This window comes from Ambystoma mexicanum, chromosome 9 (genome assembly GCF_040938575.1).
Source record: "Ambystoma mexicanum isolate Mex_15411 chromosome 9, UKY_AmexF1_1, whole genome shotgun sequence".
NCBI classification, from domain to species: Eukaryota; Metazoa; Chordata; class Amphibia; order Caudata; family Ambystomatidae; genus Ambystoma; species Ambystoma mexicanum.
The window spans coordinates 1,425,345,219-1,425,371,193 of NC_090931.1; the positions used below are offsets into that span (position 1 = coordinate 1,425,345,219).

The 25,975-nt window shown below is 47.0% G+C and overlaps 1 long non-coding RNA gene across 1 annotated transcript; it reads right to left on the reverse strand.

Moving 5' to 3' along the window:
- Positions 1 to 1,482: 1,482 nt before the first annotated feature.
- On the reverse strand, positions 1,483 to 25,239 carry LOC138489808 (uncharacterized). Its single transcript, XR_011274917.1, has 2 exons — positions 25,031 to 25,239; positions 1,483 to 2,117 (listed from the first exon to the last, which is right to left on the reverse strand). It is a non-coding gene; the product is annotated as an uncharacterized lncRNA (long non-coding RNA).
- Positions 25,240 to 25,975: the final 736 nt, after the last annotated feature.

The following is a 25,975-nucleotide window of genomic DNA, read 5'->3' on the forward strand; positions in this document are numbered from 1 at the left end:
TTTTAATTTTCGAGTATTGAGGGCAATTAGATTTAAAGAATGGTTAGTGGTTCTGAGTTTCCTTATATCTCCCCTAAGTTTACGTTTTGCATTGCGAATTATCTTATCAAATGGGGGATTCGAGGACATTTCCTTCAGTGCCAATGGGCGTCTGCATATCGCATGTTCCCCCGAGAAACTGGTTATCCAGTTTTCATTTTCATCGGGCGACATGGCACCTAGTTTTGTTGCATAGTCTAAGTTCCACTGGTCAGTAACCCTAGAGGCCTTAATAATATTATTGTCAGACCAGATAATTCGGTTTGCTGGATAGTTTACAATTAATTCACCGCTATGGATATTCTGAGGAATGGAAAGAATAGTTTCTATGGTCAAAATAAGCGGATTATGATCACTCCAAGGGCTCTGGGTTACTGACATATCGAGGACCTTATTTGCCACTTCGGTACTGGTGTAAATATAGTCGATTGTACTCTGGTACAATCCCTGATGCCAGGTACTCTTTCCTGGTCTATCACTCTGGGTTCGCCCATTCATTATCTCCAAGTCCCAACATTTGAAGAATAGACGCCAGCATACACCCTCAGTATCCTCTAATGCAGTCTCCATTCTGCTGTCTTGGTGTAGGCCAGACCCCCTTACGTATAGTAAGATAGTACGCAAATGCACACATGGAGCTATTTTAGGTCCAGCTAGAGAGTGCCTGCTCTCTCTCCCAGAACTCCAGCAGAAGTATGGAAGTATGTTTGAGGGATCAGTAAGATGGCCAGCGATGCAGGTAGTGCCTTTGATTGGCAAACTGCAAGAATTCTTTCACGTACAACTGCCATAACTTACAACAAAAAACGGTTCTTTTTGTGAAAGTGTTTTGAAATGGAATGTTTCATCTAACGGAGCCAAAGGATGAGGCACCTGTGATTGTGAAGGTGCCATCACCGGATGCCCCAGACTGTTTTTGTAATGGAGTCAGGGCAAGAGGAGGTAAGGCGGTGAGCCACTCAACCACCAGTGGCTCTTTGTGTAATTAGGTGATGTGATTGGTGGTGACAAAAGTGTCTTCTATGCCTTCATTTCGGCTGCAAAATGTTCAAGATATATATATCGACTTAATCATTTTGTATTCAAAAATTTCGAATTTCCCTATATGTTAAAATGCACAATAAACAGTTGATGTAAAGTGTTGGAAGTCAATTTTATTAAAATTGTGCATTTTCTAAAAGCACACTCGAATCTGTTGTGGAAGATGCAGTTGTCGGGTTCGCCATTAGTATGATGTTGCTTTAAAATAGTATTCTAGGGCATTCCAAGGCTTTGTCTACGTCACTGGGCTGCATTAGCCACGTCTCAGCGGTTTGACCCCTGAAGTCAGTTCCAGTACTATAAGGAAGGCAGTTAACATGCATTTAAGAATGTTTTGTAATGAACACATGTTCACTGGGTAAGAGGTTCTGTAGAATAAATGCCACTTGAAGTACCCCAGTGTGAACACAAAAGGGGACATTTTTTTAAATTTATATATTTACAAATATTACAATACAAAACACATCATTTGAAACATATAACAATTGTCACAAAAATGCATATAATGAGAAAACATTTAGGCTGAAAGATGAGAAAGAAAAAAAAACACTCAGGGGACATTTATGAAAACCCTTTGGCACAGAGATACAAAGGTACTTTACTGTCGCGTCTTCCCACCCATAGAATTTTATGGACGTGTCTCCAATGCACGTAGTAGACTTTCAAGGTGAAAGGGGGCATGGCTGTGTATACAAGGGACCCTCAGCCAACCACTTCAGGCATCTTATTATTATTCTTCAATTATTGCTAATTTCGCCATAGCCCACAGGCATCAGGGTGCAACATTTACTCAAGGACGAATCAGAGACAAGACAGAAAAATCAGGGCCAGGAGGTGAGAGGAATCAACTTCCGGGGCACCAGTGGTCCAGAGATGAAAATCGGTTTCTAAAATATCAATCAGCCAACACCTCTCGTACACCAGAAGGGATCCGAACAGATTGGAATGAAAGTGAATTATAAACCCCCTTGTCCGATTTTTGGTAGCGCAGATGGAATGGCAGGCTTATCTCTGCAAGGTGGTGGATCGTTGGTTAGCTGCAATACAACAAACATACAATTATTACACAATGATAAAATGGGCTGTCCAAACAAGGTTTTATAAAAATATCTACTTTATTATTAATACAACAGACAGTTCTAACACACTACAAAATACAACCAACCCTGCAAAGGAACCCAGAGGACAGACAGTTTCACGAAGAAAAGGGATGCACTCTGGATACTGACATGAGTCGGTAAAGCAATCAGTGTTACCTGTTCAAGGTTATTTGGTTTCAGTGCCAAGGGAGCAAGGGGTAGCAAGTGTCACTAGGGGCCTTCGGAGAAGTACCAGGGGGACAGAACTACAAAGTACTTGGTGCTTGAGATGTTCTTGATGCTCGACAGCGTTGAGTCAGTTCCAGGACACTTTGCAGCTTCTGCAACAGAGTTCAAGATTTGTATTTGTATTTATTTTATTTATATAGCATTTTAATTCAAATCGCTTTAATGGGAGACAGCTGTGGGTATCAAGCAGCAGGTAGTTTGGCAAGCGAGGCTGGATGGATGGCTGCAGGCTGGCCTACACAGCGGCTTGAGATTAACAATCGCTGTCTCTGTGCTGGTTGGCGGCTTTAGTGACTTCAGTGTAACAACAGTCAGTGGTGCAGCCGGTCGGGGTTCGAGGGCTCGACTGCCTTGAAAATGTCCTTAAAAGATGGACTCTGGTTGATACTTGTGTGGCACTCCTCCTATCTTCTTTGCAGTGCGCCTGGTGTTCTTTCAAGGTGACTGGCCCAAAGCTGAGGAGAGTGTTTGCAGGCACTGGACTTGTCCTTTGTTCAGAGACTCTCTGGCACTTCCCAGCTAGGAAGTTTGCTGCAGAACCTAGCAGGGCGCCTTGTGGGCTGGCTGGGTACCGGTTGTAGAGCTGCTGGATGGGTTCTCTGAGTCCGGTATCTCCCTATTTTCCCCGGGAGATGTTTAGGGGAGGGATTTTGCTTCCCTCTTGGAAATCTTGGCTTTCCTTCACTGATGGAAGCTGTAAGACAGACTGTACCTTCAGCCAGGGTCCATATGAGTCCTTCTTCTAACTCCTTTCAAAGTTGTCAGATGATCTGCTAAGTGAGGGGCTCAGCCCTCTTTTAAAGCCAAATGGGCCCCAGTGATTGGTGCAGGCTAAGCCTACCTTAAGGAACGGATCTGTTGTCCCCACCAACAATCTTCTGTTATGCGTGAGGTCAGCACCAGAGTGCTTTGCAACAGGAAAGGTAAGAGGTGACAACATGTATTCCTAAGTCCCACCCATCTTCCTGTCTGTTGTAGATCAAAATGTCTCTCTGGTTAACTAAGCCCTCTGTGGCTCTTGATTAAAGCACAGATCTCCCTTGACGTTTGTGGTGAGAACATACTTCTGTCTCCCTCAAATCCCATACTTCGTCCCTCTGAAAGAGAGTTTGCCTACAGTATACAGTTGTCCCAGACATGGCATTCACTGCCCTTTGTGCAGGGGGTGGGAGCTAGCTTCAAGGCATATCAAAGAGGTGTTAGTTTTCCTGCACATTCTTAAGTTCTGTGGCCAGGCCTATTCACAGGCCTGCTTCAATTAACTCTCATCAGTATGCGCTGCCACCACACAGAACTTAGACAATTGACAACAGAACAGGGCGGATCCATGGAGCCTTTGATATTTAATTAGGCTTGCCATGGGAGGAGGAAGGTGCTGCCCTTCTTCATGCAACCCTCGCTGTCACCTGTCAAATAAATGTGACAGGGAGGACTGCGCATGTAGGCTGTGTCTCCAAGAGTACACTGGACTATGTGTTTGTTGTTAGGCGAGCAAAAAATCCAGAAAGCAGCTACAAGGGAACCAGTAGGGCTGGAACTAACGCTACATGAAGGGGATGAAGCGGGGATGAACTATACAAGTTGCTTGACAAAGCTCAGTTGAGTGACACCTTCCCATATTTGGATAACTGGGCGAAAGACATAGGCGAACCCATCTCTGAGGAGGAATGGTCCCAAATATGGACAAGAGCACGAAAAGCCTCCACATGCACAGCGGTTAGAGAAACTGCACACAAGATTTGCTTTAGGTGGTACTTGACCCCCCCACAGGCTGCACAAAATGAACCCCGATTACCCTCCCACATGCTGGAGAAACTGTGGAGGCAATGGAGATCTATACCACATGTGGTGGTGCTGCCCGAAGGCGGCAATGTACTGGAAGGAAATCCTGGGCCATATAAAAGATATCACAGGGAAGCAGCTGCCAGCAGCACCCAAAACTATACTCTTGGGCACAACAGTGGAAGACATATATGCGGCAACAGGTAACAACGCTACGCTCATTACCCACCTGCTAATGGCAGCTAAGATGACTCTGGCACAGGCATGGAAAAACCCTGAAGGCCCAATAACAGCATGTTGGTGGGTAAAGTCATGGAATGTAATGGCCATGGAGAAGGTGGGGGCCCTGAGAGACGGCAAGTACCTAAAATTCAGAGCTATCTGGGAGCCCTTCTTCGACTATGTTAGAGACAGAGAAGCATACTTCTTCAGGCCAAACCTGCTGAGAGCAATTCACAACTGAAGATGGACAAACTAAGCACAGGAGCTGCGATGCTACGCAGTGGTCCCCCACTCAGAACACAACGACTCTTACCGACGTCAGAGGAACTGATCCATGCCAATGGGAACTGGGAGGGGAGAGGGGGTTAGGGGAGGGGTTGTACGGTTGCAGTTACGGTTAAGTTATTTTCTGAAGCTATACCAAAATTGTAATTCCTAAAATGGAGATTGGGCCACAATAATTGACTTGCACTAAGACATACCACTGGCCTAAGATAACGCCTGAAAAGAGGGTATCTTCTTTCTTTCCTTCTTTCTGTTTCTTCTCCATTGAATAAATAAAGTTGGCTGGAAAAGTATGGGATCTACAAGGCCTAGGAAAACTAATAGCTATGCCGGAGGGAAAACTCCCAAAGTTTATGGAAACTCGGAGCCCATTTTTGGATTATATTTCGCACATAGAGCATATGGGTTTATTTTTTTTTGGTTTTTTTTCTCCCTTTCTCCTTTTTCTTTTCTCCTGGTCGTATCCCTTCTCTTTCAATACTTTTTGCCAATTAATTAATTCTTCCTTTCGTCAATTGTGGTTGAATAATGAACTTTGGGAATATCTGATATGTTTTATGAAATTAAAAGATGCACTGGGAAAAGAAAAGGGGAATGAATTACGAAGGAGTATGAATTGCTATATGTTATGAATTTATTTGTTTAAAAATCAATAAAATAAGTTATTAAAAAAAAAAGAAAATGTGTGTGGATTAGCCCCACACATTGTCAGAGGTTGATCTCCTATCATTCCATTTCCTAAAAAAACATTTAAAAAAAGCCCAGGCAAGCGCACACTCCTCATGCAGATGGTTGAATTCCTCGCAGGAGGACTAACTAAACAGTTCCGTTTTTAGCTTTTTCCTGAAAACATTCAGCATTTCCTCCTTACAAAGGCTCTCCAGAGGGCGTTCCATGCCATAGCAGCTGTGAGTAGGTGTGCTGTGCTGGATCATAATGTTGCGCTTGGTTTGTGCCTAGTTAGCGAATCTATTAGACATTCCGGGGCCTTGCCATATAGGCATTTATGGGTCAGGGAGATGATTTTATGTTGATTCCTTTTTTCAACGGGCCGCCAGTGGCGGTCCCTTCGATAGCTGGTAACATGCTTTTTCCTGGGGATCTTGTGTATTACTTTGACTGCGTTATTTTGAATTATCTGGAGTCTACGTACATTCTCCTTACTAGCCCCACCAAGAAGAGCGTTGTAATAGTCCAGGCGAGTCATGATAATTGCTCTGACCAGAGTTTCACAATTCATACATGAGACCAGGGGATTTATTTGATTTATTTGATGCAACACTTTAAGGTGCTATTGAGGGTTTTTAATGACATTGTTGACATGTGCATCGGAGCCCCATGCTGCTTCCACCACTGTGCCCAGGGTCTTGACTTTTTCCGCCAGTGAGATGAGGCCGCTGTCTACTTCAAAGTATGCTATGCTTAGTTTGTCCCTTGCTTATTTTATGCCAAAGATCCGTTTTTGATAAATTGAGGCACATCTAGTTTTTAACCATCCATTCTCAGATATGTGAGTAAATGGAATTGAGGTTGGCGAAGTCGGTCAAGTAATCTCCACAGAGGTCCATTATCCGCTGGAAGTCATCGGCATAGTTGGTGAAATGTATGCCCTATGTTTCCAGTTATTCACATAGTGGTTCTAGAAATATATATTAAAATGGGCTGGTCAGATGCACTCCCCCCCGAGGAACTCCGTATTTGATAGGGACTGACTTGGAGCGAGCACTTCCCCAACACATTTTAGAGCATCTCTCACTCAGGAAGGATTCTATCCACTCAATGGCATCCCTGTACAGTTACCTGTAGATGCTAATGCTCTGAACAAGTGGTGGTGGTCCAGCAAATCAAAAGCAGCTGAGAGGCCCACAAGGATCAACAGCCCATTTTTGCGTTCCTCCACCCTTTACAGCATCTGGGATTGTACATTAATCAAGGTACTTTCTGTCCCGTGATAGCTCCTAAAACCTGACTGTTTAGGGTGAAAAATCGCTGATGCCTCAAAATGGGACTGCAATTGTAAGGCAGCGACTTTATCTAAGATTTTCAATAGCAATGGTGTGTTTGTAATTGGTCTCAAGTTTCCCGGATCCTTAGGATTTAGAATGTGTTTCTTTACCAGTGGGGTGACTGCCACTTCCTTACCAGCTGTTGGTACAATGTTATGTGTAAAGGAGGCATTGACAAATCTAGTCAAGAAAGGGGCAAAAAGTTTCTCGTTGGCTAAAACTATTTTAGATGGTAGTATGTCTCCAGGGCAAGAAGTGGGTCTTAATTTGGATACAATTGCTTCCATTTTTTTAATAGTGATGGGCTGAAAGAGGAAACCTGGGCGTATGCCTTCCTTCCTGAAGTTAGCCAGGGGGTCTTGTTCGGGTGATATTGCTACCTTACTCTGCCAGCTTTGAATCTTATCGCGTGCCAATACGACTTTATCCTGGAACGCTTTTTGAACATTTTCACAGTCTATTGTCTCTGGAGCAAAAGACTGGGTTAGGGACATTGGTTTTTCCTCAATTCCTGTACATTTCGAACAGCTTCCTGGTGCAGTTGCCTGCCTTATTTTTTGCTCATCCCAGAAATGTTTTTTTGTGTCTAAGATTCTAGCTTTATAGATTTTTTGCCAGCATTTCCATCTCTCTCTGTTTCCTGCTGTTTTACCTTTGCCCCAAGTACGTTCAGCCTGTCTTTTCTCTTTCTTTAGAAAGCTTAGTTCAGGGGGTAACCCAGTTTTGCTGATTTGGACGACCCCGGACTGATAGAGGTCTCAGAGGCCTATTTTTGTCCAGTAATGTGGAAAAGTGCTGCGAATAAGCTTCTACTAATTGACATGGGTGATCCACATCAGAAGAAGATGTTATGATAGACTTGAGGCAGATTTCTAAGTCTATAGCCTTCAGCTTGTTAAAGTTTCTGCTTACGACTTTTTTTGTAGGGGCAGGTTCAGGACCAGTCGTCTCTGGAAGGCTCCCAGTACAGTCTAGAATGGAGTGATCTGATGTCACTTATGTAAATGTTACACGTTACACCCAGTCCAAAGTAGGTCCCTTTATGTGTGTAGGTTCTTTGTTATCCAATTGAAGTTCCAGTTCAAGGGCATCTTTATCCTTTAAGTCTCCTTTCCATCGTTTTAAATTCCCTAGAAAATGGTGGAAGTTTTAGGTCGATTCAATGGGGCTAGAGGACGGCATGTCAGATGTTTGGGCGGTAAATTAGGACAAAATGCACCCAGGTATTACTAGTCGGAGTAATTTTTACATGAAGAATTTCACAGCCTGTGTACTCGATACTGGATTCAAAAAGTCCAAGTTCCTTCTTACTTATAATTGCCATCCCTCCCACCTGACTATATCGTCTTTTTTTTACAGAAAATGATGTACCTTGATGGAGTAGCTAAATCGGTGCTTGCGCCATTTTCTTTTTGTAACCAAGTGCTGGGCTTGCTCCTGGCACCTAAGTATGCATAGGTTTACTAACCCACGTGGCTGAGGAAACATGGCATTGTTTCCTAAGTAAAATGTATTAACCTGCTCTCAAATACATTGCCCAAATATAGATGTGACAGCAGTCTAAACAAAGCTATGGCAATGTTACCACAGTAAAACCTATGTTCATGCTAGCATGATCATGTGTTTTACCGGGACAACACTGGCATGGCATTGTTTTGAATAGGCACCACAATTCTGTGGGGGCAATCTAGGAACAGCTGCATTGTCCCATGAAACGGTAAAGCCAACCACATTAATATTATGCCTGCAGTGCCACTGTTAAGCACATTGACAAGACAGCATCTATATTGTGGCCAGAATTGCTGCATGTCGTATCTCATTGCCTCTGAATCACCCATGTCACTCTCATCACAACAATAGCCCGATATCGTGTCTCCTTGCCCTCTGAATTGCCTCAGGGCCCTCACATTGTCCCTACAACTGCCCTGTGTCACATCCCATTGATTTGCCCCGTGTAGCTCTCTTTGCTCCCAGGTCTTCCCTACTCTGCCAGTACAGGTCAGTGGATGTCGCCTGGGCTCGCTGGAAGCAGCATCAGGCAGATTGTGGCGGAGGTTGTGGCACTGGGTGTGAATGCAGAGGCACCCGTTCCATTATGATTTGTGCTCCCAGCAAAGAGCTGGATCTGGCATGCACATTGTACATTGCCCTTTAACATCATTGATCTCTGTAGCCTCAAGGTAAGGCTTGAAGTGCAGCAACATGCTGCTGCGTTGATGCTTGTTCTTGTCTTGCACACAGTCTTGAGGTCACTGGCTTTCTTTCCAGGGTAATGCTACTCATAGGTTCTTCATCTTCCATGGGATGGAGCCAGGCAATGCTTCCTGTGCACCCACAAAGTGGTGCAGCAGTGCTTTCCAGCACCATTTGATCTGCTCACCCCCATCGCCAGACAGAAGGACAGTGTTTTTCAGGTCTCACGTTTGAAATCCTAAATTCTTCCCTTCTTAAAGGAAATGGCACACACAGGGTTTCCAGGTCCAAGTGGATTCCAGTGGATTTAAATGTGAAGCCTCCACACAGGTCAGTTACAGGAGGCCTCAGCAATCAGGAGACTGACACTCCAAGCTCTGGTAATGGACCCATAACTCCACAAGGTCATTGCCAGTTGATCAGCTTCTTTTGACCTTGAGACTTACGTCTCCAAGAGTTTTCTGGGGGGGGGGGCAACGACCTTCACAGTTGTGCCAATGGCTGGCTCACTAGCTTTGAAGTATGCTAGTATTTCTGGCCACGTGATTGGAGAGCTTACCAGCCTACCTTACTAAGTAAAATCGTATGCCTACAAATTGCCACCCACATGTCGCAACAGAGTGCCACCAGGTAATCTGGAAATGGTTTTTGACCACACTAGCCTGCAACCTTCTCAGCGTGCCTCTCGTCACCATGTCAAGCAAAGTGGAGTCAAAGCCAGAAATGTGGGCATTAGACCAGGTAACAGGAAATCCGGAGATGGTTGCCTAGTGACATGCTCAAATCACTGGCTTAGACTCCTCTTGTCCTAACATTGTGACCAGAGGCACGCTGAGAAGGTTGCCCCCCTCAGTGCATTATTTGCCCGTTGGCACAATGAAACGGTCAGAGTGACACACATGTGGCATCTACCGTCTGCTGGCTAGTAGCCTGGAGATTTAGCAACTCACCATCTGTCTGCCCTTTCATAATAGCCAAATCCTTTTTCTTTCTATGGGGGGAGGGGTCAACAACCCACTCACATAGGGGACCTGGTGCTATAGGGGCTCGCACGGGACTCTGACCTCTGATTGGCTATTCCAGACAGCCCAATGTACTTCAGAGTGAGTCTTGTGGGAGCAGGTTATTCATACTTGCTTGCCGGGTACAGATGCATTCCATACAGTACACACCAAATCCGATCTTTATCATTATTCCATCCAGTTACCTGAAGGATTCCTGTAAGAGTCCTGCCAGCCTCACTTTTTTATACCAAGATCAATGTACAAGCAGAGAAGGGGGCCAAGAGTTACCCTTCTCGCTTCAGCTCTTCGTGCACAACAGCGTACATGCAACGTATGCAGATCTCACACCTTGCTGAGTGGATAGCACAGTGGCCTGCAGTAGGACAGCTGGCCATGCCCCCTAATTAAGTTGCTACCATGCTTCCACCTAGAAGATACTCGGTATCTGTGCCGGCACTAGAGAGGACCAAAGCCTTCCCAGCAAAGGCCTACAGAATTGTACACATTTTCAGTGTGTTCGCGGCTGAGCTCAGTCCCCAGGGGTACATAGTTTCCAGTCCATGGCCAGGGCCAATCAATGGATGTTTTCCATCTAAACAATTAAGTTGCCCTTTGTTGTGCAGGTGGGTTTCCTTAACATTATATCAGAATGATAGCCAGCTCTCCTTCAATATTCAAAGAATTGAGTTTATAACCATGTAACGGAGAAATCCTCTTTCCTGACTATTCACAGGTCTAGGAGTTTTCCTGTTCCTCAACATAATCATATTTCTTTTCATCAGCATTTTTATTTGCCTCTCTTGAAGCTGTTTGCTCCACTCCCTGTTACAAGGAAGCGGCTCATCTCCCCAAAGATCTTCCTCTAGCACTGCAACTTTGGGCAAGCTTGAGACTTGGCTTTATTTGAAGGTCCTTCAGCACACCCAAACCCTACATTGAATATCTTGCAAGATGGCTCAACTTTGCTTTGAAATGATAAATGAGAGAAGACAAAGGTGATGGTAAAACCATGAGCCAGTGCTTCTTAATAAAGATGGACAAACCCTCTTGAATCTAGTTCAGACCTGTCTGGACAATGGGCGTTCAAATTAGTTTCTCTAGTCATTTGGAGCTGGAACTTGCAATGATGTAAAACATGTTCCCATCAATTTCAGAAGTTTTAGTAGACAAGAGTACGTTTGCTCTCCACCCAGCTGGAACTTTTGTCCCATGTGTATGTTTTCATTTAATTTGACTTTCTATCGTTTGTATCTGGTTTATTAGACTATTAATCAATTAGGGTGCATTTAATCAGGTGCAATCGATTCAATTTGATTTGAACCAATGCCTGCTTATTGATCGAATTCAGTTGAATCAATTCTAACCATGAACTTGGTAAATTGGGCATTTTGAGGCTTGGTGCTAATCCAATCAAGAGTCAGACTTAACAGGGGCTCAACTGATTCAAATGTATTTCAACATTATTTGAAAGAGTCAAACCATTATTAAAAGATATTTTCCTCTATTTATACAATCAGAAAGTGTGGTTTCCAGACACTAACCACAGTAGAAACCTTGAGCTCATGCTTTCCTTTGGTCTTCTGAAAGCTTCCAGTGCTCTACCCAATCAGGAAGCTTGAAATGGGGGCACTAATCACCTGTAAAGGCTGCATTTCAAGCTTCCCGTTGTGATGTTTTCACACTGGCAGTGGTCAAAGAGACATGGACAAGCTGTGTCACACAGTCAGTCTCAGGCGAGGCTTCCCTTTATTCCCCCTGCACAGTAATGGTGTTAAAGCCCTTACCAGAAGGCAGAGGGCTCTAGTGTGTGCAAGGTGACCTTCTTCCTCATTAGAGGCCCTCGGCTTTGGATCGGGAACACTTACTTTGGTGGAGATCACCTCCTGAACAATAGAGCCCTCTGCTCTGGACTCGAATGCTTCATTAAAGTCAATAATTCGAATGCTCAACTATCCCTAGTTTTTAACCATTGACTATATATCATCTCAACAACATTCACTAAACCTACTGAGCTACCTATGCAGCTCTAAAGAATCCTTCTCGGATGTGAATCCCTGATACTGCCAAAAATAAAATCACTGCCTTAGGAATGGTTCAGTTCATGTACATGACTTACAAGTTAATAGTGTTTGATTTCCAGCGCCTTTATTTTATTTTTTGAATTTGTAAAGCGCACTGCAGCCCATAGGCATCGAGGCGCTGTTGTAAGCAAATGACTTAGTTACAGTTTTATGGAGGATCGCTCAAGGGTTACAGGGAGCCAAGCCTGTCATAAAGAGCATGAGACTGATTACATGTGTAGGAGAAATAGCGAACAACATATACAGTAATGTAACAGTACTGGAAAGCAATTTGCAGTGAGCCAGTGGCCAACTAAGACCAGGGGCAATTTATACGAAAAGCCAGGTTTTGACGGCCTTCCTGAAAGCTGTGTATGACTCAATGCTCCTTACGTTTGCGGGTAGTGCCTTCCATTGAGAGGTGGCAATGAAGGGGATGCTCGAGCCACCTGCGCGAGACCTGAAGATTGTGCGAACTGTGACCATGTTAGAGTAGGCCAATCTGGTAGGCCTGTCCGAGATGGGTTTGGCAAATCTCTGGGACAGATATAAGGGTGCCTTGTTGTTGAGACATTTGTGTGAAAAGGTGAGAATTTTGTAGGTGATGCGTTCCTTGATGGGGAGCCAGTGAACTTGTTTCCTGGTGGCAGAGATATGTTCCCTTTTAGATATGCCAGTGGCTTCACAAAGGGCGTCATTCTGTATGGTTTGAAGTTTTCTGATGTTTTTTCCAGAGGTGCCAGCCAGGATGCCATTGCAGTAATCTAGCCTTGATCCAATTATAGCTCTTGCTATAGTGAGGCAGTTCTCTTTGAATAAGAACGGTCTCGCTGCATTGATTAATTTGGCGTGATATGACATTGCGGATGTAATTGCATTAACTTGTCTGTCCATGGTGAGATTAGAGTCTAGGTAGACCCCCAGCGTTTTTACCGCCTGCAGCACCGGGATAGGCGTGCTGTCAATGGTGAAGGAGTTGTATCTTTCCTCCAGTTTCTTCAGTGTTGCTAGGGATCCAATAAGAAGCAGTTCTGTTTTTCCCCGTTGAGGCAGAGCCAATTTTCTGCCATCCATGTTTGAATTTTAGAGTAAATGGAGTTTAGCTGTTCCAAGTCAATATCGTAGTCACCGGTGAGGGGAATGATTACCTGCGTGTCATCCGCGTAGTTGGTATATGATATACCTAGCTCGTCCAAATATCTGAACAGGGGATTCATGAAAATGTTGTAGAGGGTGGGACACTACTACTAAAAAAAACTAACCTTGGCCCCGCCATACCCACTAATTACAGACCTATAACCATGGTCCCTTTTTTATTTGAAAATCCTGGACAAAATATCGAATAACCAAGTCCAAGCACACCTAGAACAGAATCAACTCCTTGGCACCAGACAATCGCGCTTCCGCCCCAACCACAGCACGGAAACAGCCCTCCTGGATCTCAAAATGCAAATGAACGCCATCAGAGATTCAGGAAAGCTCTGTATTCTACTCCGATTAGACTTATTGGCAGCGTTCGATTTGGCGGACCACAATAAACTCTGTGCAACCCTAGACAAAGATTTCAATTTTTCCAAAAACGCCACTATGTGGATCAAATCTTTCCTGGCCGAACGCACATCTAGAGTGTCCATAGGCAAAGAAGCCGCCGACCCCATACCAGTCCCAATAGGCGTCCTGCAAGGGTCCTGTCTATCACCCACACTCTATAACGCTTACACCAAGCTGCTATTCTCAGCATTGGATAACATGGGTGTCAACTACACCAACTTTGTAGATGACACCCAGATCCTGATCGCTCTATCGGGGAACTATGTACAAGACACACTAGCCATAAAGAAAATCTCCTCCATAATCCAAAATTGGATGGCCTTTAACAACCTCTGTCTTAAAGATGACAAGACAGAGATTCTCATTGTGGGCCCCAACCCAAAATAAATATTCTTCATCCCGACTACGCTGCCATCAATATAGACGGAACCATTATTCCAGTGCTCAAACAGGTAAAAACTTTAGGAGTCTATCTGGACTCTAACCTCACACTAACCCAACACATCACCGCATTGTCATAATCCACTTCTTACACTTCAAAACGTATCTGTCTCAGCCGTCAATTTTTGACACCCAACAATTGCATCACTTTAGCCAGGGCATTGATCCTATCAAGACTTGATTATTGCAATGTACTACTCCTTGGCACCTCCACCACCAACCTTAATAAACTGCAACTGATACAAAATAAAGCATTAAGGGCTGCCATCGGAATACGTAAATCGGATCACATATCCAAAACTAGAAGACAGCACCATCGGCTACCCATCAAAGCCAGAGTCATATTCAAAACATTATGCATTACCTTCAAATGCCTCCATGAAAATGTTCCCATCTACCTTAATCAGGTAATGTCTAGAAAAACGAATACCAGACCCCTAAGATCCAACAACCAGGCACTACTGGCTTTACCTCGATTTAAGAAGACTAGAGCAAGTGGCACTGGCTTCCATCACCTTGTCCCAAAACACTGGAACTCCCTTGCACTCACCATCAAAAATGAGCAAACCCTTACATGCTTTAGAAAAACTGCTGACAACTTCGCTATTCAACCAAGAACAATAAATATAGCCAGTTCAACACACTGTAAATAAAAGTTATACCTTCCTTCTACTATGTACATATATTACCCTGCTAATATGTTCCCCTGTGCTTCTCTGTTCCTTTTATTGTAATTCTGCTTTGATCACCCTGCGTCTATCTCTTATAACTATTGTCAATGTAACTTTGCCACATCGGCTCATTTAATGTATGCATGTTTAAGCTGTGTGTAACCTCGCCATGATACCTAAGGGTCTGGGCGAGTAACAAATGTAATAATAACAAAATAGAGATGGAAGCTTTGGCGTAGGTTCAGTTTGTCAAGCATGGCAGACTGGATACTATTACACCAGTCTACATTTTTGGGGTAGAGGGTGGAGCGGGTGCTTGTGATTCCAGTTCTCTGAAGATAGAGAAAATGTCTCTGGACCCTGATTTAGAATTTGCTATCCTTGTATTGAACGAGTTACTCTTGGCTGTGATGATGGCTTTTTTGTATTCTTTGGCTATGGACTTAAATGATGCTTCGGTGGCGTGACACGAATTGGCTCCCCAAGCAGAGTTGGAGGCTCTCTTTCTGGGCCGCATTTCTAGTAGATCAGAGGAGAACCAAGCATTAGTGTGTTTTTTCTTTACGTTTTGGCTTTTCTGAGAGTCAGAGGGGCAATGGCATCGACTGCATTGGTGATGATGGTGTTGTAGGTAACATCCAAGGTATCTCGGTCTTTGGGAAAAGGTGCCTTGGGGGCAGGGGATTGGAGATAGGGCAGGAACCTTTCTTTGGGTAGCTGTTGAGAACTCCTGCAGAAGGCTGGCTGAAGTGGTTGAACTGGACGCAGTGGTTCTTTGTTGGTGCTCAGCTTGAAGGAGATAGAATGATGGTCAGACCAAGGGATGGGAGAGATGGTTGAGATGATGGGGGAGTAGTTAAGATGGATGCCCCAGTCTAGGATGCAACATTTGCAATGCGTGGGGAGTTTCACCGCTTGTTGGAATCCTAGGGAGTATAAGGATTTGTTAAGGGCAGTGGCTTGGGAGTCTGCCGGGTCATACAGGCTTAGATTGAGGTCCCCAAGCAGGAGGTCTTTGGATGTTTTCTTTAGGATGTTGGATAAGACATGAAGGAGACCGTCTTGGAATTCTGTGGCTGGTCCTGGAGGTCAATATACTATGTGGAGGGTGATAGTGCAACTGGGAGACGGCTGAATTTTAAGGGGCAGGTAGTCGCTGTTGGAGCCAAAGTCTCTGCCTTGCACCTTTCAAATAGGGATGGTCTCTCTCGCTATAAGAGCTACCCCTCCTCCTTTCTAAAGGGGTGATACTGCCTGAAAATGGTGCAGCCTTGTGGGAGGGCTAGTGATAGAGCAGGCCCTGAAGCTTTGTGAAGCCATGTTTCACTGATGATTAATAGGTCGAGGTCCTGGTCAGTAATGAGGTCATGACTGTCTAGGGCATGGGCAGAGAGTGAGCGGGCATTTATAAGTGCGCAGGAGAGGGGGAGTGATGGAGTGTTCAAGGGTTTAGAGTTAGCAGTGGGCCCTTTCCTAGGTTTAGTTGAAGGGGTCTCTGGCAAGGGCCCTGAAATATAGGCAGAGGGCACAATCACATTGGACCTAGGCACATTGGTGGCAGTGGGTACAATCACATGCACATTTGACCTAGGAACATTGATAGCAAGGGGGAACAGTCACAGAAACTTTGGAGCTAGGCACAATGGTGGCAGAGGGCACATTCACAGGCACATAGGACCTAGGCACAGGCACATTGGACATAGGCACATTGGTGGAGGCAGATGGCACAATCACAGGTACATTAGCGCCAGGCATGTAGGTAGGGTCAATGGGACATATGGCTGGTATATTGGACCCTAGCAAACTGAGAGAGGTCACTGGCAGAGTGTCAGTAAGGTGTCCCAAAATAGGAGGTGCAGTAGTCGACAATCTGGAATGAGCTTCTGGCCGATGTGCTGCAGGCGAGTAAACGTCAGGGGGTGTCTTCGTAGCAGGCGGGACAGTAGGGCCGGTGAGACATGTGAGGCGGGGTGAGGCCTTTGGGTGTGCTCTCGAGGCAGGCCAGCCCTGCATGGTGACCGGTGGCTTGAGAGATCTACATGCTGCATTAGCATGGGCGCCGAGCAGCCCAACTCTCCCAGTGCTGTGCGCTCACTGCGCAGGAGAGAACACCAGCCCTCGTATGTGAAGGGAACAGGTGAGCAGCGCTCTGGTACGATCTGGCGGCGGGCCCTTGGAGTGGTGGGAAGCATAGCGGGACCACTTCAGGAGGGCGAACGGCGGGTAGAAGAGCCGCGCACCCAGCCGCTGGTTCCTAGCTTGGATTGACGGGGTGGAGGTGGAAAAGGGTAGGATACCTGTGCGGGAGCTGTGTCGCTTGGCCCTCATGATGAGAAATGATTGCAGGATGCGAGCTAGTAGGGATTTCCTACACTATTTTACTGAACATTGCTTAGCAGGGGGGCAAGAAGGAGGACGCTTGCCTTCCTCTATCTCTGAGGCAGCAGGGCTCACAGCATGCAGCATCTCCTTGAAGAGGAGAGCTGCAGAGAGCTCTGGTGGCCTTTTCCTTTGGTCTTCTCGGCTTCTCCTGCCGGCCTCCTCCCAATCCCTCTAAGGCAGGAGGGGAGGGGTAGGCAGGCAGGGGAGGCCAATCCGGGCCCGGGCTCCTGGCGGTGATAACTCCGGGCACTTCGATGTTGTTGGGGGTCACCAGGACAGCGACGGCTGCCATTTTAAGGTTACTGGGCACGACGTGGAGCGTGGATTTCGGCTGCAATGTCGGCGGCAATGATTTGGAACGCTCCAGTGTTCTACTAGTAGCAGGATCAGCTGACGGAAAGTCTGAAACTAAAAGCTGTAAACATTTTCACGGAGGAAAAGTGTGATCCTGGGAGAGGGTCACGTTATTCAGTTTTCAAGGGAGATCGGTCAATACTGATTGTAGAATACCCCGGCTAAACGCCCTTCCTTACTCTGGGCCGAATAGGTGACTCAGGTGTCCGGGAGCACTTTATTTGAAGCACTATGAATCGACTTTCACTAGTGAAACGTGGCTAGTTTTTAACCACTAAAGGTGTTTTTTGTACATCGGTAGGATAGCATCCCATCAATATTTAGCATGTCTGTGCCTTTGCAGAAGGTAGCTGGCCATATAGAAATGTATTTAATTTCAATCCTCAAGAAAGGTGAAGCTGGGTTGGTAGGTCATGACCTTTCCAAAGAGATCCAATCAAATCATCAGCACTAGCTACATGTCTATGGGAAGGTCAGATTTAAAGTTCTCGTGCCACCATTTCACAGCCCTTCAAGCTCCGTTCCTGCCTACGTGAGAAGCCACTTTTCCAGTAGGTTTCAGGGAGGACCCACTGCTGGATAAACATTTTTAGTAATACTGAGGGCTTCCTTGTTCACCCAGGAAGGCTTTCATTTTTGTTATGACAGGTCTCATGGAGAAAACTCCCAGCGGGCACTGGACAAGATGCGCCAAGATCCCTCTCTCCCGGTACCCTAAAAATCTGGCATACCCAGAATCCAATCCATCTTGCACCCTCTGCAGCAGTTGAAGGTCTGGAGTGACATGAGATCAGGGACTTGGATGGCATACGCCCTCCAAGAACACCCTCGAGCAGTGCACCAGTCATAGGGAGCGACCGCTGGGAAGAGAGAATGAGAATTACTTCCAAATCCAAGGAAATGGCCAAGAATTTAAGACTGAAGATAAGATTTGTGACGTTTATTAAATGAGTGTTTACAAAGTGCAGTGAATTAGCACATGAAGGTTTGGACTGCCCCCGTCCCTCCACCCCTAAAGGACAAAATGCTCTCAAGGAATGAAAAAGGATCAACTCAGAGTATATTTCCTCCAAAGTCTGACTCTTTGTGTGTTGCTAAAGGCAGCCTTCATTCCTTATTGAAGTCATTTCACTAGAGCTGAAAACTTATTTTTTATAAATGTTTTTTGGTCCTTAGGAAAACGTCTGTTAGATTTCACCAACGCTGCACATAAGTAACATCCAGACAACCTTCCAATCCATGATCCAGAACACCTTCCAATGCATGATCCAGACAACCTTCCAAAGCATGATCCAGGCAACCTTCCAATGCATGATCAAGACAACCTTCCAATGCATGATCCAGACATCCTTCCAAAGCATGATCCAGACATCCTTCCAAAGCATGATCCAGGCAACCTTCCAATGCATGATCCAGACAACCTTCCAATGCATGATCCAGACAACCTTCCAATGCATGATCCAGACCACCTTCCAATCCATGATCCAGACCACCTTCCAATGCATTATCCAGACCACCTTCCAATGCATGATCCAGGCAACCTTCCAATGCATGATCCAGACCACCTTCCAATGCATGATCCAGGCAACCTTCCTATGCATGATCCAGACCACCTTCCAAAGCATGATCCAGACCACCTTCCAATGCATGATCCAGACCACCTTCCTATGCATGATCCAGACCACCTTCCAAAGCATGATCCAGGCAAACTTCTAATGCATGACCCAGGCAAACTTCCAATGCATGATCCAGACCACCTTTCTATGCATGATCCAGACCACCTTCCAAAGCATGATCCAGACAACCTTCCAATGCATGATCCAGACAACCTTCCAATGCATGATCCAGACCACCTTCCTATGCATGATCCAGGCAAACTTCCAATGCATGATCCAGACCACCTTCCAATGCATGATCCAGACCACCTTCCAATGCATGATCCAGACAACCTTCCAATGCATGATCCAGGCAACCTTCCAATGCATGATCCAGGCAACCTTCCAATGCATGATCCAGACAACCTTCCAATGCATGATGCTATTTTCTCAGGTTCCATTTTGAGAATTGCAAAGTGATTCTTTTTGTGCCAAAATGTATTTGTTTTATTCGTGAATCCATTTGGTGTTTCATTAATTGACCCATCCTCTATTAAATTTTAATGTTTTATTTATAAATACCTCTGTTGCTCTCAGTGGTCTTGCTTCCAAGACCAGCACGTTGCCCCTGAGCTATCCTTCGTTCACAGAGGGTTATTTTCATTTGACTTCTTGCGAGAAGTTGCCTGCTCAACTCAGTCTGCCTTCCAGATATTTGGGACTACAAACCCCATGACCCTTTGACACTGACTATGCTGGCTAGTGATCCTGGCAGTTGAAGTCCACCACATCTTGCACATCATGGGAGATGTGGACCATGCCTTGCTTTAGGAGTAGAAATTGTCACTGAGTATTTCTTTTGGAGGGGTTGATGCTTTGAGAGTGAGGTGAGCCCCATTTCTCAGTCCAAGTAGGGTCCAGGGTCATGGTGGGAACCTGAGGCCTGTCGCTGTGCTCCCCAAGGCTGGAGGCTGGAGGAGTAACTTGCAGAGATTGTGATCGTATACCCACTTCCAGGGAAACCTATAGAAGAAGAGGGGAGACAACCACTCTGGCCGCCATTTTATTTGGACACACTTGAAGGCTTCCCAGGAGGGGTGCCTGCAGGGACTGGCGCTATCTTTAACCAAAATATGAGTCAGCCAAAGGGAAGGGCTAAAAGCCAGTACACACTGGAACGTACCATAACATCGACAACACCCTCTCCGAGTGAGGGAACGGAGTGGAACCTGGAGCCCTCTCCGAGTGAGGGAGTGAGGGAACAGAATGGAATCTGAAGCCCTCTCCGAGTGAGGGAACAGAGAGGAACCTGGAGCCCTCTCCGAGTGAGGGAACGGAGTGGAACCTGGAGCCCTCTCCGAGTGAGGGAACAGAGTGGAACCTGGCCCCCCCTCCGAGTGAGGGAACAGACTGGAACCTGGAGCCCTCTCCGAGTGAGGGAACAGAGTGGAACCTGTAGCCCTCTCCGAGTGAGGGAACGGAGTGGGACCTGAACCCCCCTCCGAGAGAGGGAACGGACTGGAACCTGGAGCCCTCTCCGAGCGAGGGAACGGATGGAACCTGTAGCCCTCTCTTCACTAAGACATTGTTTTCACCTGTAGAGTATCCAAGGGGGGGGGGGGGGGTCAAGTCAGATGCTTTAAAATGTCAGTGCATATGTTCAATGTTTTCAAACCAAACGACATCACAAGCCCTCTTTGTCATGGCATAGATGATGCTTTTAATGTATAAATCAACACACTTACAGTCCCTTTAAGACACGGGACTTTTTCAGTGAAGTAAATTATGGGAAAGCCAGGATGTGGAGACTTAATAAAGTGTATAGAAAAGTGAGTTTGATCAATTACGTATGACCCACCTTTTACCCCATGAAGAAGGTCCCATATCTATAACGGGAATGAAACACGTTGAAATAAAGACATTCTCTACCGCAACAGCCCGTACACTGGGGATGAATCTATACTTTTGACTGAATTGTTTTCCAATGTCCATGAGATTTGTGTTGTTATCTCATGCATTTGATAGACCACGGTGGCACCCACATGTGGTTTGAGAGATGTGAAAGATGCCGCTAGGTGGCTATGTGTGATATGGTGTTACTGAATGGCAACTATCAATTGAATACAAACCATCAGTGATTGTGGAAGAAATTCAAATGTTTCTTGAGAAAAACACAAGGGTGTTGTTTCAGACCTTAAATGTGCCACATATGTCATAACAAAGGGAGGTGCTAGGCATTGTTTTGTAGGTTTGGTACCTGGACTGTTCAATTTCATTAAACAGGGATCCCTCTATTTTCGTTTAAAATGTGATCAATGCTTTAACATGCTCTCAATCTGTTTCATCTCCAAGGCAGGGGGCATGAAATGCTGGTGGAGAGGTGAACCCATTGAAGTCAATGGAAACGAACATTTGATTTGCAGGGCGATGTAGGTTTGCTGGAGGACGACGGTCCCACTGAAGTCTATGGATGGTCTTGGCCTGGGATGGGACTCATGCTGTCAAAGTGATCCCATTGGCAGCTGTAGACGGCCCTTGTCTTATTGGAAGGGTGAAAATGAGCCCGGGGAAGTGGAGACGTATCAAAATGGGTTGGGGTGAGAGCAAGGGGAAAAGGGACGCGAAACGGAGATAAAGCAGACAGCAGCCATTAGTGCGGAGAGCTGGGAATGGGCGGAGTGGGGGAAGGAAGTGGGCCCTGGAGAGTTAACGCGCGTTCTATTTCTGAAAGGAACACTGGATGACACACACAGTGATGGAAAGTTTCACAACACACTGCCCGCAGGAAGATGTACAGTAAACACATGAGATAAGCGCCCACTGCCAGTAGCAGAGCTAAACAGGGGGAAGGGGACGTGGGGGCATTTTGCATCCCCTCGTTTTATCACGTGGAGGCGACAGACATGTAAGCGCGGGTAGGCTGCAACACCTGGCTATTTCCCGGTTAGGGTCAAGTTCTATGTGCATTTGAAGGCGAGATGGGGAAGCGCGTGGGGATGTCAAGAGTTGAATAGAGGATTGTTAGAATCAGGTTGGCTCTTGGACCAGAGGCTTGGAATGGCACATGAGACCATGGGAAAGCAAGGCCAGAGGGGTGGGTTGGGATAGGGTGCATACAATCTGAGGAGAGGCGGATGGGTGGTGGTGGGGTGGTATAGGGTGCATAGAAGCTGAGGAGAGGTGGATGGGTGGTGATGGGGTGGTATAGGGTACATAGAAGCTGAGGAGAGGTGGATGGGTGGTGATGGGGTGGTATAGGGTGCACGGAAACTGAGGAGAGGTGGATGGGTGGTGATGGGGTGGTATAGGGTGCACGGAAACTGAGGAGAGGTGGATGGGTGGTGATGGGGTGGTATAGGGTGCACGGAAACTGAGGAGATGTGGATGGGTGGTGATGGGGTGGTATAGGGTGCACAGAAACTGAGGAGAGGTGGATGGGTGGTGATGGGGTGGTATAGGGTGCACAGAAACTGAGGAGAGGTGGATGGGTGGTGGTGGGGTGGTATAGGGTGCACAGAAACTGAGGAGAGGTGGATGAGTGGTGGGGGGTGGTATAGGGTGCACAGAAACTGAGGAGGTGGATGGGTGGTGGTGGGGTGGTATAGGGTCACAGAAACTGAAGAGAGGTGGATGGGTGGTGATGGGGTGGTATAGCATCACAGAAACTGAGGAGAGGTGGATGGGTGGTGATGGGGTGGTATAGGGTGCACAGAAACTGAGGAGAGGTGGATGGGTGGTGGTGGGGTGGTATAGGGTCACAGAAACTGAGGAGAGGTGGATGGGTGGTAATGGGGTGGTATAGGGTGCACAGAAACTGAGGAGAGCTGGATGGGTGGTGATGGGGTGGTATAGAGTGCCCAGAAACTGAGGAGAGGTGGATGGGTGGTGATGGGGTGGTATAGGGTACATAGAAGCTGAGGAGAGGTGGATGGGTGGTGATGGGGTGGTATAGGGTGCACAGAAACTGAGGAGAGGTGGATGGGTGGTGATGGGGTGGTATAGGGTGCACAGAAACTGAGGAGAGGTGGATGGGTGGTGATGGGGTGGTATAGGGTGCACGGAAACTGAGGAGATGTGGATGGGTGGTGATGGGGTGGTATAGGGTGCACAGAAACTGAGGAGAGGTGGATGGGTGGTGATGGGGTGGTATAGGGTGCACAGAAACTGAGGAGAGGTGGATGGGTGGTGGTGGGGTGGTATAGGGTGCACAGAAACTGAGGAGAGGTGGATGAGTGGTGGGGGGTGGTATAGGGTGCACAGAAACTGAGGAGGTGGATGGGTGGTGGTGGGGTGGTATAGGGTCACAGAAACTGAAGAGAGGTGGATGGGTGGTGATGGGGTGGTATAGCATCACAGAAACTGAGGAGAGGTGGATGGGTGGTGATGGGGTGGTATAGGGTGCACAGAAACTGAGGAGAGGTGGATGGGTGGTGGTGGGGTGGTATAGGGTCACAGAAACTGAGGAGAGGTGGATGGGTGGTATAGGGTGCACAGAAACTGAGGAGAGCTGGATGGGTGGTGATGGGGTGGTATAGAGTGCCCAGAAACTGAGGAGAGGTGGATGGGTGGTGGTGGGGTGATATAGGGTGCACAGAAACTGAGAAGAGGTGGATGGGTGGTGATGGGGTGGTATAGGGTGCACAGAAACTGAGGAGAGGTAGATGGGTGGTGGTGGGTGTATAGGGTGCACAGAAACGGAGGAGAGGTGGATGGGTGGTGGTGGGGCGGTATAGGGTGCACAGAAACTGAGGAGAGGTGGATGGGTGGTGGTGGGGTGGTATAGGGTGCACAGAAACCGAGGAGAGGTGGATCGGTGGTGGTGGGGTGGTATAGGGTCACAGAAACCGAGGAGAGGTGGATGGGTGGTGATGGGGTGGTATAGGGTGCACAGAAACCGAGGAGAGGTGGATGGGTGGTGATGGGGTGGTATAGGGTGCACAGAAACCGAGGAGAGGTGGATGGGTGGTGGTGGGGTGGTATAGGGTGCACAGAAACCGAGGAGAGGTGGATGGGTGGTGGTGGGGTGGTATAGGGTGCACAGAAACCGAGGAGAGGGGGATGGGTGGTGGTGGGGTGGTATAGGGTGCACAGAAACCGAGGAGAGGTGGATGGGTGGTGGTGAGGTGGTATAGGGTGCACAGAAACCGAGGAGAGGTGGATGGGTGGTGGTGGGGTGCACAGAAACTGAGGAGAGGTGGATGGAAAAAGGAGAGGCAGGAAATGTGAGTAGCAAAGGAAGGCAGAGAGCATGATAATATAAGAGATGAGAAGAGAGAAGGGGTCAAAGGGGGGTAGCAGGTTAAAGGGCATCGGGAAAGAAGCGGGTGTGGAGAGAGAGAACAGGTTGTTAGTGGGAGTCTGGGGCACGGCGTCCCACTGGCCAAAAAACCGAAAGGCAGCAGGTACTCTGGGGGGAACCTTGTGCGGAACGAAGAAAACCTAGTAGAATTCCTCAACCCTTTTGCCCCCCCCAAATAGTTAAGCGACACTGCAGCTACCTCTCCCCTCACTTCAACCTCTCCCTTATCCTCTGGGATCTTCCCACCCTGCTGACAGGTGGCCTCCACCAAACCCGGTCTTCAGTGGTCCAAGAGTACGAAAAGAATTAGTGGAACTATGTTCCCTGCTGGCCCGCCCCCCGCTCCCCACAAATCCCATGCCACTGCCCTTTCCTCGCGCAAAACAAAACCCTTACCATCGTCTGGCTCTTCCTCCATCCCACCCCCACCACAGAACCTCTGTGTAAAGGCGGAAAGAAGCACGGTGAAGGAAAATGCACAATGCATTGCAAACAATCCCCATTACCTTTATGCATTGCCTTCCCTCTCCCCCGCCACAGCATGCAGCTTCACCCAGGCTCCCCTTTCTAATCACCCACCATTCACACCTCTGAAGGGGCGTGCTAGAGATAAAAGCCACCCCTCCCCCATCCACTAACTGCACTTGCAGCTTTGTCTGCAGCGTTTTCACGATAAGTTGCTTAAATGCAAAAGCAACATTCTGATGGGGCTTGGGAATGAGCTTAATCAGGATACTATAAAAGTAAGTGCAAGCCGACAGTTCTTTGATAGCTCACCATGATATGAGGTTGGAACTGATCCAGTAGGGCACGGGTTCGGCTGATTAAGGAAACGTTGTAGCTCTGGCAGCGTGACCCCGCTTAGACTTCCGCCTACACTTTTTTTTAAACTGAAACCTTTCCGGAACGGTTTCTTTTGAAAATAAAAGTATGGGAACAGTAAAACCGAATAATAAAAAATAGCGGACCACTGCTCCTGTTGTGACTGAAGCACTTCCTGGGCTCGTGCCAAAGTCACGTGTGTGGTGACATGTGGGCCACGTGTCACCAAGTTAATGAAAAGCACCAGTTAATACCCAGCAATGTGTCCCGGACCGGTGTTGTGTGTGGGCTCCTGGGTTTGACTCCTGGCTAGGGTGGCCAACTGTCCTGCTTTTCGCGGGACTTTCCCGCAATTAATCACTCTGTCCCGCCATTTGCAGAGTGGCTGTGCGGGACGCAGGTTGTCCGGACTTTCGTCAGGACAACCTGCATCCATCACAGCCACTCTGCGAATTGAAGTGGCCATTTAAACAGCAGGCGCTGCCGCCTGCTACTTTCTTTCCCTGGCGGCTCTGCAGCCCTGGCTCCTTTAGAGCCTGCAGGTCGAGTTGTAATGCTCGACATCTGGCTTTATTCCAATGCTAATGGTTTGTTCCTGGGTCGTGATGGTCATGTTTGCTGTTAAAAAACGTGACCATCACCTCCCAAGGACAAACCATTTGCATTTCAATTAAGCCAGGTGTCAGAGCATTACAGCTCGACCTGCAGGCTCTAAAGGTGCCATTAAAAAAATGCAAATGAAAAAAGGTGCGGGCCAAACGTGAATGATGTTGTGACGTCATCGCCGCCTTGTGGGCAAGTGTCCCGCAAAATACTATCAAAGAGTTAGCCACCCTACTCCTGGCCCGTCCTCTGCCAGAGCCCGTAACAAAATAACAACTGTCGACAAGGATGTCGGGA